The sequence below is a fragment of the Salvelinus alpinus genome, chromosome 6 (assembly GCF_045679555.1).
Source record: "Salvelinus alpinus chromosome 6, SLU_Salpinus.1, whole genome shotgun sequence".
Taxonomy (NCBI): domain Eukaryota; kingdom Metazoa; phylum Chordata; class Actinopteri; order Salmoniformes; family Salmonidae; genus Salvelinus; species Salvelinus alpinus.
The window spans coordinates 16,709,621-16,724,830 of NC_092091.1; the positions used below are offsets into that span (position 1 = coordinate 16,709,621).

General features: G+C 45.9%; 1 protein-coding gene across 1 annotated transcript in view; it reads left to right on the forward strand.

The window, feature by feature from the left end:
• The window catches only part of LOC139578241 (voltage-dependent calcium channel subunit alpha-2/delta-4-like), a 77,642-nt gene that overhangs the window by 51,375 nt on the left and 11,057 nt on the right, over nt 1-15,210 (forward strand). The window lies entirely within an intron of this gene.

Genomic DNA, 15,210 nt, shown 5'->3' on the forward strand with positions numbered 1-15,210 from the left:
AGCAACACTTGAGTGGTTTAAGGGGAAACATTTAAATGTCTTGGAATGGCCTAGTCAAAGCCCAGACCTCAATCCAATTGAGAATTTGTGGTATGACTTAAAGATTGCTGTACACCAGCGGAACCCATCCAACTTGAAGGAGCTGGAGCAGTTTTGCCTTGAAGAATTGGCAAAAATCCCAGTGGCTAAATGTGCCAAGCTTCTAGAGACATACCCCAATAGACTTGCAGCTGTAATTGATGTGCACGCTGAATAGTTATGCACGCTCAAGTTTTCATTTTTTTGTGTTGTTTCTTGTTTGTTTCACAATAAAAAATATTTTGCATCTTCAAAGTGGTATGCATGTTGTGTAAATCAAATGATATAAACCCCCCAAAAATACATTTTAATCCCAGGTTGTAAGGCAACAAAATAGGAAAAATGCTAAGGGGTGTGAATACTGTAGAGCCACAGGTAAAACACATATAACAAGACATAGAAAAACACGTACACTACCGGTCCAAAGTTTTAGAACACCTACTCATTCAAGGATTTTTCTTTATTTTTACTATTTTCTACATCGTAGAATAATAGTGAAGACATCAAAACTATAAAATAACACATATGGAATCATGTTGAACCTAAAAAGTGTTAAATTAATATATTTGAGATTCTTCAAATAGCCACCCTTTTTGCCTTAATAACAGCTTTGCAATCTCTCAACCAGCTTCACCTGGAATGCTTTTCCAATAGTCTTGAAGGAATTCCCACATTTGCTGGGCTCTTGTTGGCTGCTTTTCCTTCACTCTGCGGTCCAACTCATCCCAAACCATCTCAATTGGGTTGAGGTCGGGAGATTGTGGAGGACAGGTCATCTGACGCAGCACTCCATCACTCTCCTTCTTGGTAAAATAGCCCTTTCACAGCCTGGAGGTATGTTGGGTCATTGTCCTGTTGAAAAACAAAATGATAGTCCCACTAAGCCCAAACCAGATGGGATGGCATATCTCTGCAGAATACTGTGGTAGCCATGCTGGTTAAGTGTGCCTTGAATTCTAAATAAATCACAGACAGTGTCACCAGCAAAGCACCCCCACACCATAACACCTCCTCCTCTATGCTTTACGGTGGGAAATACACATGCAGAGATCATCCTTTCACCCACACCGCATTGGGGAGGCAGGTAGCCTAGTGGTTATAGCATTGGGTCAGTAACCAAACGGTTGCTAGATCAACTCCCCAAGCTGACAAGGTACAAATCTGTTGTTCTGCCCCTGAACAAGGCAGTTAACCCACTGTTCCTAGGCCATCATTGTAAATAAGAATTGTTCTTAACTGACTTGCCAAGTTAAATTAAGGTTAAAAAAGAAATTTTTAATCAAAAATCTCACAAAGACACAGCAGTTGGAACCAAAAATCTCCAATTTGGTCTCCAGACCAAAGGACAAATTTCCACCGGTCTAATGTCCATTGCTCGTGTTTCTTGGCCCAAGCAAGTCTCTTCTTCTTATTGGTGTCCTTTAGTAGTAGTTTCTTTGCAGCAATTCGACCATGAAGGCCTGTTTCAGGCAGTCTCCTCTGAACAGTTGATGTTGAGATGTGTCTGTTACTTGAACTCTGTGAAGCATTTATTTGGGCTGCAATTTCTGAGGCTGGTAACTCTAATGAACTTGTCTTCTGCAGCAGAGGTAACAGGGTCTTCCTTTCCTGTGGCGGTCCTCATGAAAGCCAGTTTCATCATAGCGTTTGATGGTTTATGCGACTGAACTTGAAGAAACTTTCAAAATTCTTGAAATGTTCCGTATTGACTGACCTTCATGTCTTAAAGTAATGATGGACTGTCATTTCTCTTTGCTTATTTGCACTGTTCTAGTCATAATATGGACTTGGTATTTTACCAAAAAGGGCTATCTTCTGTATACCGCCCTACCTTGTCACAACACAACTGATTGGCTCAAACGCATTAAGAAGGAAAGAAATTCCACAAATAATTTCTGTTAATTGAAATGCATTCCAGGTGATTACCTCATGAAGCTGGTTGAGAGAATGCCAAGAGTGTGCAAAGCTGTCATCAAGGCAAAGGATGGCTACTTTGAAGAGTCTAAAATACTAAATATATTTTGATTTGTTTAACACTTTTTTGCTTACTATATGATTTCATATGTGTTATTTCATAGGTTTGATGTATTCACTATTAGTAAAATAAATAGTAAAAAAAAGTATAATAATTGAATGAGTTGGTGTTCTAAAACTTTTGACCGGTAGTGTAGAACACATTGAACACATACACTACATGACCAAAGGTATGTGGACACTGTCAAACATCTCCAAAATCATGGGCATTACAGTTTTTTCTGAATGCTTAAACACTAACAGTAATTCTTGAAGCACTATAGTCTGAAACCATTAACACTTGTAGCCAATGCATTCATCAAGTGTGCCAAATTGAATGCACGTTCTCTTTTTTACACTCAGTTTGTAATTTTATAACACACTTTTTGCAAAACTGTAAATACAACTCACTGCTTTACACTCAATTTGCAATTTAATAACACACTAATAGCAATACCATTAACATTGGTCCCTACATTGCTACACTATTCCGCCAATTTCCTTTCCACACTGACACATGTGAAAACACTTTTAGATAATGAGTTCACTTACAAATCAGAGATGGAGCACTATAAATAGGCCACTGATAAACAATGGGTTTGGACAACAATGGAGGCCAATATTGGACAGAGAGTAAGAGGGGTGAAAACTAGAGGAGGAGAAGGACGAGGTGAAGTAGGACGGGGGGAAGGAGAGGACGGGGAAGAGGAAGAGGAAGGGTAGTCAGGAAAACAATAAACTGATGAAATCAGAGCGACTATGGTTGACCATGTTGTCCACCATGGGATGAGCATGAGGGAGGCTGGGCAACGGGTTCAACCAAATCTGAGCCGCTATACTGTTGCAGGTATCATCCGGATATATCTAAATGAGAACCGGTAAGTAACTGTAAGTGCTGTAGTCTTACTGGTACATTAGTATGTACTGTACTTTCATAATGAGAAGGATCTATCACTAAAACCATTCAAATGTTTTTACACAACTGCAAGAAAACCAGTATCTGGTGGAAGAGGTCGCCTGTTCACCCCAGAGCAGGAGACCCACATTGTAAATATGGTCATTGCAAATAGCTGCATCAGACTAAGAGAACTGCAGGACCACATAATGGCAGATAACACCATATTCCAAAACGTCAACAGAGTGAGTCTCTCTGCACTTTCTCGTCTCCTGAAACGCAATAGATTTAGGATGAAGCAGCTGTACAGAGTCCCCTTCGAAAGAAACTCAGACCGTGTAAAACAACTAAGATATGAATATGTGCAGGTAAGCTATACTATCCTATCATTGGTACTGGATCTAGAAGTGTATGGTGCTACATTATATTGACTGATCCCTGTCTTTTCCTACTGTGCTACATTGTTTTGTCTTGTCTCTTTCAGAGAGTCATGGAGCTAAAAAAAGATGCAGTGCATCATGAGCTAATATATGTGGACGAGGCAGGTTTCAACCTTGCAAAAACAAGGGGCCGCGGCAGAAATATCATCAGACACCGTGCCATCATCAACGTCCCGGGACAACGTGGTGGCAACATAACAATGTGTGTGGCTTTTAGTCAAAAACGGCATCCTTCACCATCATGCCCATACAACAGGCCTATACAACACTGCACACATTACCACATTTCTGGACACCCTCCACAACAGACTAATCCCAATGACCAGGGACCAGAGCAGCGCAGGTACGTTATCATCTGGGACAATGTTAGTTTCCACCGGGCTGCTGTGGGCCGCAATTGGTTCACAGGTCACCCACTTTTCATCGCACTCAAATCTCCCCTATACGCTCCGTTCTGGAATCCTATTGAAGAATTATTCTCTGCATTGCGTTGGAAGGTGTATGATCGCCAGCCCCACCAATCCCCTTCTACAGGCAATGGAGGAGGCTTGTGGAGACATCGATCAGGGGTCATGCCAGGCATGTGATACTTTCCACGTTGCCTTCGTCAAGACAACATGGCATGTGATGTGGATGAAGTCTTATGGCCAGACCCACGAAGGACGAGATGGAGCCTCCTTTTTTTTCTCTTCTTATTTTTCTACCACAAATGTTTTTGTTTTCTTCTACTGTGCTTCTGTTGTTTGAGGAGTGTTAGAACATTTTGAAAAATATATATATATGTTTTCCCCTTATTTGTGTTGATGGTGTGTTATGTTCGGAAAACACTTCCATACTTTACACATTTGGATACCTGTGTGTTTACTACATGTATGACAAAAAAACAAAAAAACTGCTGTGCACTGCACACAGAAAAAGAAAAAGCCACAAGTGTTTTTCATTTTTACTATCAGTGCCTAGTTGGTGCTTCGTGTACTTATTCAAATGATGGTTTGTGTGTACTGTATTGACGCAAAAACACAATTTGTTTTAAGAGTTTGAAGAGTTTTGCAAGAATTGTTTGCTTTTGCAAGAGATATATAATGTTTGGTGTAAGGTTTTGTGGTTAGTGTGTAGAGTTTTGCAAAAATAGCCTAAAGTTTCAAAGATAGTGCCTAAGCAATCAGAAAAAACTGAAATAAGGAGTTGGTCCCCCTTTGCTGCTATAACAGCATCTACTATTCTGGGAAGGCTTTCCACTAGATGATAGAACATTGCTGAGGGAACTTTCTTCCATTCAGCCACAAGAGCATTAGTGAGGTTGGGCACTGATGTTGGGCGATTAGGCCTGGCTCGCAGTCGGCGTTCCAATTCGTCCCAAAGGTGTTCGATGGGGTTGAGGTCAGGGCTCTATGCAGGCAAGTCAAGTTCTCGACAAACCATTTCTGTATGGACCTCGCTTCGTGCACAGGGGCATTGTCATGCTGAAACAGGAAAGGGCCTTCCCAAACTGTTGCCACAAAGTTGGAAGCACAGAATCATCTAGAATGTCATTGTATGCTGTAGAGTTAAGATTTCCCTTCAATGGAACCAAGAGATCTAGCCCTAACCATGAAAAACTGCCCCAGACCATTATTCCTCCTCCACCAAACTTTACAGTTGGCACTATGCACTATGCTTCCGCCAAACCAAGATTCGTCCGTCGGACTGCTAGATGGTGAATCGTGATTCATCACTCCAGAGAACGAATTTCCGCTGCTCCAGAGTCCAATGACAGTGAACTTTACACCACTTCAGCTGATGCTTGGCATTGCGCATGGTGATCTTAGGCTTGTGGGCGGCTGCTCGGCGACGGAAATAATTTTATTAAGCTCCTGACGAACAGTTATTGTGCTGACGTTGCTTCCAGAGGCAGTTTGGAACTCGGTAGTGAGTGTTGCAACCCAGGACAGGCGATTTTTACGCACTACAGGCTTCACCACTCGGCGGCCCCTTTCTGTGAGCTTGTGTGGCCTACCACTTTGCAGCTGAGCCGTTGTTGCTCCTAGGTGTTTTCACTTCACAATAACAGCACTTACAGTTGAACGGGGCAGCTCTAGCAGGGCAGACATTTGACGGACTGACTTGTTGAAAAGGTGGCATCCTATGATGGTGCCGCGTTGAAAGTCACTGAGCTTCAGTAAGGCCATTCCACTGCCAATGTTTGTCTATGGAGATTGAATGGCAGTGTGCTCGATTTTATACACCTGTCAGCAATGGGTGTGGCTGAAATAGTCGAATCCACTAATTTGATGTGGTGTCCACATACGTTTGTATATATAATGTAGAACAACACATAGAAAACATAGAACAACACATAGAAAACATAAAAGAAAACATAAAACAACACATAAAACAACACATAACACATAGAAAGGAAGGGAAAGGGGGATACCTAGTCAGTTGGACAACAGAATGCATTCAACTGAAATGTGTCTTCCGCATATAACCTAACTTCTCTGAATCAGAGGTGCGTGGGCATGCCTTAATCGACATCCACGTCATCGGCATAGAACACATAGAACAACACATAGAACCCCACATAGAACACATAAAACCACACATAGAACACAAAAACCACACATAGAACACATAGAACACATAAAACCACACACAGAACACAAAAACCACACATAGAACCACACATAGAACACATAGAACCACACATAGAACACATAAAATCACACATAGAACACATAAAATCACACACAGAACACATAAAATCACACATTATCACGTTCTGACCTTAGTTTCTTTTTATGTCTTTGTGTTAGGTTGGTCAGGGCGTGAGTTTGGGTGGGTAGTCTATGTTCTGTTTTCTATGTTGTTGTATTTCTATGTCTGGCCTGATATGGTTCTCAATCAGAGGCAGCTGTCGATCGTTGTCTCTGATTGAGAATCATATTTAGGTAGCCTGTTTTCCCACTATGGGTTGTGGGTGTTTCTTTTCTGTCTAGTGTCTGTTCACCTTACAGAACTGTTTCGTTTTTCTTATCGTTGTTATTTTGTGTAGTGTTCAGTTTGAAATTAAAATATGACGAACACTTACCACGCTGCATTTTGGTCCTCCTCTCCTTCCACCAACGAGAATCGTTACAGAACCACCCACCAGAAAAGGACCAAGCAGCGTGGTAACCAGGAGCAGAGGGTTCAGGACTCCTAGACATGGGAGGAAATTTTGGATAGCAAAGGACCCTGGGCACAGCCGGGGGAGTATCGCCGTCCGAAAGAGGAGCTGGAGGCAGCTAGAGCGGAGCGGCGCCACTATGAGGAATTGGCGCGAGGTAACGGGCACGAGAGGCAGCCCCAGAATTTTTTTTTTTGGGGGGGGGGGCACACGGGTAGATTGGCGGACTCAGGTAGGAGACCTGAGCCAACTCCCCGTGCTTACCGTGGCGAGAGAGTGACTGGGCAGGCACCGTGTTATGCGGAGAAGCGCAAGGTGTCCCCAGTTTGCACGCATAGCCCGGTGCGCTACATCGCAGATCCTCGAATCGGCTGGGCTAGAGTGGGCATCGAGCCAGGAGGGATGATGCCGGCTCAGCGCATCTGGTCTCCAGTGCGTCTACTCGGCCTGGGGTATACTGCACCAGCCCTACGCACGGTGTCTCCAGTTCGCCAGCACAGCCCAGTGCGGCCTGTTCCAACTCCCCGCACTTGCCAGGCTACAGGGGGGATCCAGCCAGGACGAGTGGTGCTAGCTCTGCGCTCGAGACCGCCAGTGCGCCTCCACGGTCTAGTGCATCCGGTGCTTCGGCCAAGGACAAGGCCTCCTGCATGTCTCCCCAGCCTGGTGAGTTCTGTGCCTGTGCTAAACACTAACCCTCCTGCATGTCTCCCCAGCCTGGTGACTCCTGTGCCTTCTCCCAGAGCCAGGCCTCCTGTGTGTCTCTCCATTCCAGTGATAATCCATGGCACGAAGCCTCCAGTGATAATCCATGGCACGAAGCCTCCAGTGATGATCCATGGCACGAAGCCTCCAGTGATGATCCATGGCACGAAGCCTCCAGTGATGATCCATTGCAAGAAGCCTCCAGTGATGATCCATGGCACGAAGCCTCCAGTGATGATCCATGGCACGAAGCCTCCAGTGATGATCCATGGCACGAAGCCTCCAGTGATGATCCACGGCACGAAGCCTCCTGTGAGGATCCATGGCACGAAGCCTCCAGTGAGGATCCATGGCACGAAGCCTCCGGTGAGGATCCATGGCACGAAGCCTCCGGTGAGGATCCATGGCATGAGGCCTCCAACGAAGGACGTCAGTCCGGAGCCTCCAGCGACACCCTCTAGTCCGGAGCCTCCAGCGACGCCCTCTAGTCCGGAGCAGCCGGAGTCTCCCTCCTGTCCGGAGCAGCCGGAGTCTCCCTCCTGTCCGGAGCAGCCGGAGTCTCCCTCCTGTCCGGAGCAGCCGGAGTCTCCCTCCTGTCCGGAGCAGCCGGAGTCTCCCTCCTGTCCGGAGCAGCCGGAGTCTCCCTCCTGTCCGGAGCAGCCGGAGTCTCCCTCCTGTCCGGAGCAGCCGGAGTCTCCCTCCTGTCCGGAGCAGCCGGGGTCTCCCTCCTGTCCGGAGCAGCCGGGGTCTCCCTCCTGTCCGGAGCAGCCGGGGTCTCCCTCCTGTCCGGAGCAGCCGGGGTCTCCCTCCTGTCCGGAGCAGCCGTGGTCTCCCTCCTGTCCGGAGCAGCCGTGGTCTCCCTCCTGTCCGGAGCAGCCGGAGTCTCCCTCCTGTCCGGAGCAGCCGGAGTCTCCCTCCTGTCCGGAGCAGCCGGAGTCTCCCTCCTGTCCGGAGCAGCCGGAGTCTCCCTCCTGTCCGGAGCAGCCGGAGTCTCCCTCCTGTCCGGAGCAGCCGGAGTCTCCCTCCTGTCCGGAGCAGCCGGAGTCTCCCTCCTGTCCGGAGCAGCCGGAGTCTCCCTCCTGTCCGGAGCAGCCGGAGTCTCCCTCCTGTCCGGAGCAGCCGGAGTCTCCCTCCTGTCCGGAGCAGCCGGAGTCTCCCTCCTGTCCGGAGCAGCCGGAGTCTCCCTCCTGTCCGGAGCAGCAAGAGCAGCCGCCCGTCTGTCCTGAGCTGGCGGAGCCGCCCGTCTGTCCTGAGCTGCCGGAGCCGCCCGTCTGTCCTGAGCTGCCGGAGCCGCCCGTCTGTCCTGAGCTGCCGGAGCCGCCCGTCTGTCCTGAGCTGCCGGAGCCGCCCGTCTGTCCTGAGCTGCCGGAGCCGCCCGTCTGTCCTGAGCTGCCGGAGCCGCCCGTCAGTCAGGAGCTGCCGGAGCCGTCCTTCACTCCGGCGCTGCCGGAGTCGTCCTTTACTCCGGCGCTGCCGGAGTCGTCCTTCACTCCGGCGCTGCCGGAGTCGTCCTTCACTCCGGCGCTGCCGGAGTCGTCCTTCACTCCGGCACCGCCGGAGTCGCCTTTCACTACGGCGCTGCCGGAGCCTCCCATCAGTCAGGAGCTGCCGTACCCGTCCTTCACTCCGGCGCTGCCGGAGTCGCCTTTCACTACGGCGCTGCCGGAGTCTCCCATCTATTCGGGGCCCGCTGCAAGGGTTCCCAGTCCGAGGTCGGCAGCGAGGGTCGCCGCTCCAAAGGCGCCACTTAAGCGGGCAAAGACTATGGTGGAGTGGGGTCCACGTCCCGCGCCAGAGCCGCCACCGCGTACAGACGCCCACCCAGACCCTCCCTTATAGGTTCAAGTTTTGCGGCCGGATTCCACACCTTTTGGGGGGGGGGGGGTACTGTCATGTTCTGACCTTAGTTTATTTTTATGTCTTTGTGTTAGGTTGGTCAGGGCGTGAGTTTGGGTGGGTAGTCTATGTTCTGTTTTCTATGTTGTATTTCTATGTCTGGCCTGATATGGTTCTCAATCAGAGGCAGCTGTCGATCGTTGTCTCTGATTGAGAATCATATTTAGGTAGCCTGTTTTCCCACTATGGGTTGTGGGTGTTTATTTTCTGTCTAGTGTCTGTTCACCTTACAGAACTGTTTCGTTTTTCTTATCGTTGTTATTTTGTGTAGTGTTCAGTTTGAAATTAAAATATGACGAACACTTACCACGCTGCATTTTGGTCCTCCTCTCCTTCCACCAACGAGAATCGTTACACAAATAGAACACATAAAACTACACACAAAAACCACACATAGAACAAATGAAACCACACATAAAACACAAAAACCACACATCGAACACATAGAACCACACATAGAACACATAGAACCACACATAGAATACATAAAACCACACATAGAACACACAAAACCACACATAGAACACACAAAACCACACATAGAACACTTAAAACCACACACAGAACACATGAAACCACACATAGAACCACACATAGAACACATAAAACCACACATAGAACCACACATAGTACACATAGAACCACACTTAGAACACATAAAACCACACGTAGAACACATAAAACCACACACAGAACACTTAAAACCACACATAAAACCACACATAGAACACACACATAAAACCACACACAGAACACATAAAACCACACACAGAACACATAAAACCACACATAGTACACATAAAACCACACATGGCCCCCAGTGTGAACTCACGCTCTAAATCTATAATACGTAATTTATTCTACATTATTTCTCTTCCTAAACTGTGTTGTTGTTAGACCGCAAAACCAAAAGGGTCGATGTACTATAAAGAAGGCTATACAGTGTGTATCTATACATCTATAGAACATGTCCATTTATGTTTTATTAATTTACTACCTTATAGTAAGCAGTATTATTTAAAAATCCACCCCCGATACTAGATGTCTGTATGTAGAGTTGATATATAAGGTTATTCAGCTACTAACTACTAGATGTCTGTATGCAGAGTTTATATACGTATAAGGTTATTCAGCTACTAACTCTACTTTATGTCTGTAGTCTTTTACATTTTATAAAGTCCTCTTTTCATCCCAGTACACACTACCTGCATTGCAATGCTACTGTACCTCACTGCAGCTTGGACAAGGACAATTTCCCTTGGTTGTGTTTTGCTCCCACAAGTTTATGGATTAGTTCATTCTGATAATTGCACTGGAATGAGGGGGAAAACAGTGGGGGGGGGGGAAATGTCTTACCTGCAAACAGACTCAATGCATTAGCCTAGTAGCTGGAATATTATTTCACAAGAAGCATAGAGAAAGGGAGAACCTCCCTAACAACAGATACTTCTACACACACAGAGCAGCAGCACACTCTCTCTCTTGCTCTCTCACACAGCCAGTGCATTACTCACCATCTGGTGATGTCTCAGTCTCCAAAGTGCTATAGCTCTTAAATAAGAAAAGTGCTTCAGTAGTATCTTTTATCCTCCCTGTGTGGAGGATAAAACAATATGCTTCATCTGATGTTGCTGCTAACGGAGGTGTTTGGAGAAAGGTCCTGGTTCCTGCTGTATCTCTGTGTATCCTGGATGCTGGGGTCCCAAGGGAACAAACACATGCTCTTAAACTCCTGTCTTCTCCTCTGCTTCCTCCTTCTCTCTGCCTCTCGGAGCGGTCTCTCTATCTCTCCCCTCTCCTCTCCTCTCAGGTCATCTTACCGACTGTGCTTTCCTGGTAGTTTGAGTACACTACTGTCCAGAGGTTCAGTCTAGCTGTGTGTGTGTGTGTGCATGAAGCTTGGTTTGACAAAAAGAGAGAGAGAGAGAGATGAGGAGAGAGAGGGAGGGGGAGGGGGAGCGGGGGGGAAGAGAGCGAGGGGGAGGGAGAGAGAGCGAGGGGGGAGAGGGAGAGCAGGAGGGAGAGAGAAAAAGGGGAAGAGTGGGGAGAGAGAGGGGGAGGGAGAGAGGGGGAAGAGAGCGAAGGGGAGAGGGAGAGCAGGAGAGAGAGAGAGAGAATGGGGGAGATAAAATGGGGAGAGAGGGGGGAAAGGGGAAGAGGGGGTAAAGAGGGGGAGGGAGAGAGAGAGCGAGGGGAGAGGGAGAGAGAGAGAGAGAATGGGGGAGAGGGAGAGCAGGAGAGAGAGAGCGAGGGAGGAGAGGGAGAGCAGGAGGGAGAGGGAGAAAGAGAAAGGGGAAGAGTGGGGAGAGGGAGAGCAGGAGGAAGAGAGAGAGAGAATGGGGGAGATAAAATGGAGAGAGAGAGAGGGGGAAAGGGGAAGAGAGGGTAAAGAGAGGGGGAGGGAGAGAGAGTGCGAGGGGAGAGGGAGAGGGAGAGAGAGAGAGAATGGGAGAGAGGGAGAGCAGGAGGGGGAGAGGGAAAGGGGAGAGGCAACGGGGGGGAGAGAGAGAGAGAGAGAGAGAGAGAAAGAAAGAAGGAGAGAGACAGAGAGAGAGGGGGGAGGGAGAGAGAGTGGAAGAGGAAGGAGAGGGAGAAGAGAGAGGTTGTGAGGGCGGGAGGAATCAGCTGATATAGCTCAGTACCTCACAGAAGATCAGAGTGTCTCTATAGGCTGTTGTAAATCAGGGACCCTGAGCTGCATTTGTCCTAAAATGCCTAGTGATGGTTGGTGTGTGCCTCTTTTTCCATTACTTTCAGCTTTGCATCTGGTGGAAGACTATTGACTGCAGAAAACTGCAAAACAATAAAAGCACCCCTGCTGCACCAGTGGCTCGTGCCAGGCAGCCAGGCAGCCTGACTTCCACTGATAAGGATCATGTCATTATGAGATAGACAGAATCTGTTCTTGACTCATTCTGCTGTGTCATTGGCCTTGCTGGAAAGGTAGGCAATGTCTGACAGGGAGGTATAGGTCTTCTGATTGGCTCCTCCTCTGTTCTGTCCAATTAGAGGTCACCAACAACTTACTCTACTCCAAGGGGGCTTAAAGATGGGGCTTAAAGATGTATCTTTGTTATCAACCTGTCATTGGTGTTGAATATCACCTTGTCATTCATTCAGTCATTCAGTCAGTCAATCAGTCAGTGTGTGTGGTCCTCCTTACTTCTCCGGACTGCAGATGACATGGTTTTGGTCAGAAGGACTCATTAGTAGAGTGATCAGACTGGGTGTGTTTGTGTGTGCATCGTACCGACACCACATGACCAAAAGACACTACACACCTGCTCGTCAAACATCTCATTCCAAAATCATGGTCATTCATATTGAGTTGGTCACCCCTTTGCTGCTATAACAGCCTCCACTCTTTCTGGGAAGGTTTTCCACTAGATGTTGGAACATTTCTGCGGGGACTTGCTTCCATTCAGCCACAAGAGCATTAGTGAAGTCGGGCACTGATGTTGGGCGTTTAGATCTGGCTCGCAGTCGGCATTCCAATTCATCCCAAAGGTGCCAGTCAAGTTCTTCCACACCGATCTCTACCAACCATTTCTGTATGGACCTCGCTTTGTGCACGGGGGCATCATGCTGAAACAGGAAAGGGCCTTCACCAAACTGCCACAAAGTTGGAAGCACAGCATTCTCCAGAATGTCATTGTATGCTGTAGCATTAAGATTTCCCTTCACTGGAACTAAGGGACCGAGCCCGAATCATGAAAAACAGCCACAGACCATTATTCCTCATCCACCAAACTTTACAGTTAGCACTATGCATTGGGGCAGGTAGCGTTCTTCTGGCATCCACCGAACCCAGATTCGTCCGTCAGACTGCCAGATGGTGACTCCAGAGAACGCGTTTCCAATGCAATGGCGGCTAGCTTTACACCCCTCCAGCCGATGCTTGGTATTGCGCATAGTGATCTTAGGCTTGTGTGCACCTGCTCAGTCATGGACACCCATTTCATGAAGCTCCCGACAAACATGTATTTTGCTGACGTTGCTGCCAGAGGCAGTTTCGAACTCAGTAGAAAGTGTTACAACCGAGGACGGATGATTTTTACGCGCTACACGCTTCAGCACTTGGCAGTCCCGTTCTGTGAGCTTGTGTGGCCTAGCACTTTGCAGCTGAGCCGTTGTTGCTCCTAGACGTTTCCACTACACAATAACAGCACTTACAGTTGACCAGGGGAGCTCTAACAGGGCAGAAATTTGACGAGCTGACTTGTTGGAAAGGTGGCATCCTATGACGGTGCCACATTGAAAGTCACTGAGCTCTTCAGTAAGGCCATTCTACTGCCAACGTTTGTCTATGGAGATTGCATGGCTGTGCTCAATTTTATACACCTGTCAGCAATGAGTGTGGCTGAAATAGTCGAATCCGCTAATTTGAAGGGATGTCCACATACTTTTGTATATTTACACACATTTAATATCATCTAACCTAGTAATTATGCAATTTACTTGCATGCATGTGTGTGTGAGCCATCATAAAATTTGAGTAAATTGCATAATTACTAGGTTAGATGATATTAGATGAGGTTAGATGATATAAGATGAGGTTAGATGATATAAGATGAGGTTACATTATATAAAATGAGGTTAGATGATATTAGATGAGGTTAGATGATATAAGATGAGGTTAGATGATATAAGATGAGGTTAGATGATATAAGATGAGGTTAGATTATATAAAATGAGGTTAGATGATATTAGATGAGGTTACATGATATAAGATGAGGTTAGATGATATAAGATGAGGTTAGATGATATAAGATGAGGTTAGATTATATAAAATGAGGTTAGATGATATGAGATGAGGTTAGATGATATAAGATGAGGTTAGATGATATAAGATGAGGTTAGATGATATAAGATGAGGTTAGATGATATAAGATGAGGTTAGATTATATAAAATTAGGTTAGATGATATAAGATGAGGTTAGATTATATAAAATGAGGTTAGATGATATTAGATGAGGTTAGATGATACGAGATGAAGTTAGATGATATAAAATGAGGTTAGATGATATAAGATGAGGTTAGATGATATAAGATGAGGTTAGATGATATAAGATGAGGTTAGATGATATAAGATGAGGTTAGATGATATAAGATGAGGTTAGATGATATAAGATGAGGTTAGATGATATAAGATGAGGTTAGATGATATGAGATGAGGTTAGATGATATAAGATGAGGTTAGATGATATAAGATGAGGTTAGATGATATAAGATGAGGTTAGATGATATAAGATGAGGTTAGATGATATGAGATGAGGTTAGATGATATGAGATGAGGTTAGATGATATGAGATGATGTTAGATGAGGTTAGATGATATGAGATGAGGTTAGATGATATGAGATGAGGTTAGATGATATGAGATGATGTTAGATGAGGTTAGATGATATTAGATGAGTTTAGATGATGTTAGATGAGGTTAGATTAGTACTTTTGTTGTCTGTTATTCACAGAAATTGCATTGCGTCAAAAGAGATCCACAACAAAAAGAGAGACATGATATAGGCATAACATCAGACAATCAATAGCTAATTACCATTTTAACAAGACAATTAAGTAACCATCTGGTGAAATGAAGCATTGATATCTCACAACACAGAACTCTGCAGAAGTATCAACAAGCACAGAGCTACCGTGAAAGCCTGGTAGATGTGCTCAGAGTGATACCCTTCCCAAACACAATTGACCTGTAACGCACGCATCAAATCAAATCCAATTTGATTTGTCATGTGTCGAATACGACAAGTGTAGACCTTACTGTGAAATGCTTACTTACAAGCCCTTAACCAACATTGCAGTTAAAGAAATAGAGTTAAGAAAATATTTATTAAATTAACGAAAGTTTTAAAAAAATATTAAAAAGTACCTCAAGAAAATGACTTAACAATAACGAGGCTATATACAGGGGGTACCGGTACCGAGTCAATGTGCAGGGGTACAAGTTAGTCGAGGTCATTTGTAAAGTGACTACGCATTTGTGGTGTAAAGTACTCAAGTAAAAATACTTTAAAGTACTTCTGA